This window comes from Crocodylus porosus, unplaced genomic scaffold (assembly GCF_001723895.1).
Source record: "Crocodylus porosus isolate Cpor-Errol unplaced genomic scaffold, CroPor_comp1, whole genome shotgun sequence".
Taxonomy (NCBI): domain Eukaryota; kingdom Metazoa; phylum Chordata; order Crocodylia; family Crocodylidae; genus Crocodylus; species Crocodylus porosus.
This window is the reverse complement of record NW_017728918.1, coordinates 20,434,225-20,439,386: the sequence shown is the minus strand read 5'-3', so window position 1 is coordinate 20,439,386 and position 5,162 is coordinate 20,434,225. Positions and strand designations below refer to the sequence as shown.

Below are 5,162 nucleotides of genomic sequence, written 5' to 3'. Positions count from 1 at the left end.
AAACCATTTCTACAGATGGCACCATCAGGCACCCCAGATGTATTCTTGCTCTTGTACATTTTAATATATTAAAATCACAAACACTCCACAGCAAAATGTCATTCCTTTATTTCTGAGAAACACCATGCAGCTTCTGGACTTATTCTGAAAAGCAAACACCTCCCTAGGCCGTGTACAGATTTTCTAATTAGAAAAACTATAAAAAAGCTTGAGAAACACGTTTTTCACATTTTCAAAAACTTTCTTACCTTTCTTCCTTTTCCCGGTGAGAAAAAACAAGGAAAAGTAAAAAAGAGAAAGTGAGAACTGCCCCAGAAAATCTAAACATGCTGATCAGAGTATTACGTCTAGGAGTTGTTCATGAAGTCACTGATTTAAACTTCTGGGTAGCAATCACATTCCCTGGAATGAAAGATTCCCTACATACAGGGTTCATATAGCAAACATCAGCTGCTTGTAATCTAGTCTCTAGAGATGTCCCCAAGCTGCAACATTGTGATACAGAATCGAATCCAGAGAAAAACTTGCCCCGAGGTCTGGGATGCTTGGGTCCAGGGTTTTGACTTGACCCACCACTGACAAAGGGAATCAATCATGAATTTCAGATCAAGATCTGTCCTGACAGAAAAGTCTTATAGAATTAAATAAGAATTAAACCACTAGAGTGCTATAAAAATTAATAAGCCTTTCTGGAAATTATTGTAAAATGTTAAAAGATTTAAGAGATAATGCTATATCTTCTGTGGGTTTTTAAACCAACTATAAATCTATAAATCTGCATGGATACAATTTTCTATTAACTTCATTAGAATAGTTTAGTAAATCCTATAGTGGTTTCTCATAAATTCAGGTCTAAAGTTTCCTTAGTGTGAAGATATTAGGATCAAGGGTTTGTTTATTTGTTTGCTTGTTTTGTTTGAGACCATATCTAATAATAACTGTTTTGAAACTTTGTAATCTATTTGGGTCCATAACTCTGAAATGGTTCCTAAACTGTTGTCCCTTCTCACCTTAAGGTAAGAACCAGCTTTTTCTATAACAATACATACTCCTTTCTCTCATCTTGGCAGGAGCTCTATGGTAGGAACTTGTGTCCAGAAAGGGAAGAGGCAGCAAAAGGCTGGTGTGAAGGGAAATATGTGGGGTGTGTTTTGCTCTCTAAGCATCCCCACTGAATTTGCAAAGTAAAGATGATTACAGCATGACATTTTATTAGCGTTCTACCAGACCTCATCCATGGTAAGTGTCCCTCTTTAAGGGGTCACCCATCAACTGAAAAAACCTCATTGTGTAGCCACAGTGGAGCTATACTGGGTACGTGCAGACATTCACCACACTTGGTTCACAATCATGTGGCTTACTTTAAGCCATGTGATTTTAGATTGGGATGCAGCTTGTGCACTGGTTCACTGATGCCAGAAACCATGCTGAAAACCTGATCTAAGTCACTGGGGTGGGGGGGAACAGGTGGGATCAGGGAGTCTAGTGTGTCTACAGGGTGGGGCTTAGCAGGTCTGAGGGGGCCTGATAGATCAGTGGGAGATGCTTGGTGGGTCCCTGGGGGGTGTCTGTCTAGGGGTGGAGAGGTCAGGGGGCTAAAAACAGTCTGGTCAGGGTTGGGGGACAGGGAAGGAAGAACGTAGTCCCAGACCTGGGGCCAGTGGCTGAGCTTTCCCAGCCCCAGGACTGTGCTCCAAATGTGTGCAGAAGTTTGGTAGATCAAGGTAATCCATTCCCAATCTAACTTAAGTGAATTAAAATAAGGTGAATGAATTCAGATCAAACCAGCCATTTTTTAGTTTTTGGTCTAATTTAACTCGCCTTAAGCATCTGTACAGACCAGTATTTGTATATGCCTGAGATGGTTAATGAACCATGGTTAATGGTTATATTGATCTTGTCATTTGGAGAGTAGTCATTTTTATGTAGAATTATGCAAGAAATGGAGGTGCTGGAGACTACAATGAATTGGCCTTGCATGGGGCAACAGGCTAGCACTGATCCTCTTTAATATGTCTTTAAAGGATCAGCCCACACAAAGCAATGTGTGAAGCTTCATATATACTGATGATCTATACATTACGTCGAAAGAGAAAGACTTTGCCACTGTTAAAAATGACTAACGTGCACTGAGCAACCTCTCAGATTATTACAGTAAGAACCAGCTTTGTGCCCACCCAACCAAGATGTCGGTCACAGCCTTTCATCTACACCATAGAGAAGTCAAGTGGAAATTTAACATCACTGGGGATGGAATCCCACTGACTAATTACCTGCACCCTGTGTACCTGGATGTTACACTGGACCAAACACTTACCTTCAAAGCACATGTAGAGAAGACAAAAGAGAAATTCAGCACCTGCAACAACATACTTTGAAAGTTGGTTATGTCAAAGTGGGGAGAAAACTCAGCTACAGTATGAACCACTGCTATTGCTTTGTCTTACTCCCTTGCAGAGTATCTATGTCCAGCATGGGAATGATCAGTTCATGGCATGAAATCAGACCCAGTTCTAAATGACAGCTGTCATGAAATAACAGGATGTCTAAAGTCAACATGAAAGGATAGCCAGCACTTATAAGCTGGCATTGCATCACCTAATATCAGAAGAAAGGTAGCGAGCCAAAAAGAAAGATCACAGCAGATGGACATCCCTGTCCATCCTTTGGTTACATAGAAGTAACCAAATGGCTTAAAGCACAAAAGAGCACTAAAAAGAACAAAAGAGTGTTGTGATGAGTGTTTCATTCATGGACACAACGGCTGACAGAGCATGACTCAGGTTACGGAAGGAAAGATTACGCACAACCAGGTGCCCTGAAAAGGACCTGGAACCCCCGGAGGACCTTTCCAGAGAGGCTGATACAGACTGGTCAACATGGCAAAGTCTGAACCACCTGCACATGCAAACTGGAAAACTAAACTAAAAACAAACATGATCAAATGGGGCTACTCTAATGACAATGAATATATGCAAATATGGTGAAGTGCAGACCATGGAACATTGGCTTATTTGCTGACGCCTTGGTGAGTGAGACCAGTACAAAGGAGGACATCACTGCAACAATGTAAAGAGTCATTGCTTGTGCACTGTTCTGGAAAAACATCTAGTCCATGACAAGGTCATGAGAAAAAGTACTTATATCAAGCAAAGTCTAGTTAGGTCAATTGAAATGTAATGTTTGCAAGTACCACTGTCAAGAATATGAATTTGTGGAGATGGAGAGGCATTGGAACCACAGGAAATCGATTGTTGCTTACAGATAATGTTATCATTAACATGTGAAAAGATTTTTATGTAAGAATGCTTAAAATTTCTCCTGTGCAATAATACTAGCTCCCAAATATGGAGTCAGTAGGAGCTACAGCTACTTTTACTTCACAAAAAACCATACACTCCTCACTCAATAAAGCCCATATGCTGTAAAAATATACGGAAAAAAATGACCCCCCCACAGTTTATAGAATACATTCAGTTTTTTCTGTAAGAGCATTAAGTTTTAAGATGCCTTTGAAACAGAATCCCCTATTATGCTAACTTACAAATATATGGTTTTAAGAACACTTACAATGTATACTTTAGAGATACTTAAGGCACATATACTAGATATTTTCCCAACACACAGGGACTTTTTTCTTTACTAAACAGCACTGTAGTATGTCAGCTGGCTCATGCATGGATACTGAAGTCAGACAGTGCTACTTAAAGAGCTCTGCAAGAAGGCTCAATGGATTATTCAAAGATGTACTGAATTCTCCCTGTGGCAGCTTGTTCCTCTCAAACCTTAAACGAAAAAGGGCAAGAGCTACAGGGTTGAGTAGTCTTTTTTAAAAAAAGAGTATAATGAAACCTGTAAAAGTTAGAAATGTGGTCTTAGAAATTTTGCATTACAAGGATAATCATCTGTCTTTAGGATGTATAATTGCACTGAGAACACAGGCAAGGTTTTTATGTGTGTTGATGCTGTACTATTCCTGACATCATATACAGGTCAGATTATGAAGAGTAGCTATCCACCTGAGCAGCTCTACTGACTTCATAGAAGTGGGAACAAGAGGATCATATCTGCTCCTAAACTATTTGCTGTGATTTCTCTATGATCAGATTTGAGCAGTCAGATTCAGATGCTAACAAAGTCCGTTTTCTGTGATAAAATTAGCCCATTTGATATTATTTTTCCAAAAGATGTTATACTTTCCTATTCAGATCTGATCTCCAATACTCCTTGAACTCTCAGAATATATGAAGTCTGAGAACTAATCCCAAGTCCAAAATACGTAGATAATACAGACTGTTCACCTGGAAGAAGGCCTACAGAGAAGTTTTGGATAACTCGAGAATAGAATTTTCTTTTTAAATAAAAGTGATGCAATTTGCTTAAGCTTTTGCAGCAAAACATTTAAAAAGGAAAAGGAGCTAGAACTAATAAAGGGAAAAGCGTTATGTTTCTTTCCCTTTATTTTTCCTCCTTTGTCTGCAGCAAACTTATCTAGGTATCAGAGCCCAACTCAGTTACATTTGGCATAAGCCTTCATGCATTTCCTGATGATATGCAGTGCATTCTATAAACAACAATTAAGTCTTTCTATTTGCTGCTTTTAATAACACAAGACTAAGATGCTGACTCTGAGCTACTTTCACTGACAGCGACCTGGTACCAAAACCAGGGGAAGTCATAGGAAAGCAAACACTTTTTGAATGCATAGAAAATGTACTATCTGGGCAAAGATTTCTTTTAAATAAATCACTCTGTTCTTTCCCTACCTTTCAGTTCATTTTGCTTTGCCTCAGATGTTCTAAGATTACCTTTGATCTATTCTTAGCTTCTGAAGATCTGTAGCTTATTCCAGGGGTTGTCAACCAGGGGTATGAGTATCCCTGGGGGTACTTGAGAAGGCTTTAGGGGGTACGTGCAGGCGGGCAGGGATAATTTCATAGTAGCTAGGGTCAGGACGGACCTGAACAGATCATCTAGCCTGACTCCCTGCCACAGGCAGGAATGAAAGCTGGGTTCACAAGACCTCAGACAGGTGATCATCCAACCTCCTCTTGAATTTGCCCAAGGTAGGAGTGAGGACCACTTCCCTGGGAAGCTGGTTCCAGATTTTGGCCACCCTAACTGTAAAATATTGTCTTCTGATCTCTAACCTAAACCTATTC

At 39.9% G+C, this 5,162-nt stretch overlaps 1 long non-coding RNA gene across 1 annotated transcript in view; it reads right to left on the bottom strand.

Annotated features, from left to right (window-relative positions):
* Positions 1 to 1,805: 1,805 nt before the first annotated feature.
* The window catches only part of LOC109312189, a 9,545-nt gene continuing 6,188 nt past the window's right edge, over positions 1,806 to 5,162 (bottom strand). Inside the window, exon 2 of the long non-coding RNA XR_002101723.1 lies at positions 1,806 to 2,359. This is a non-coding gene — a long non-coding RNA (uncharacterized LOC109312189). The remainder of the gene's footprint in view (positions 2,360 to 5,162) is intronic.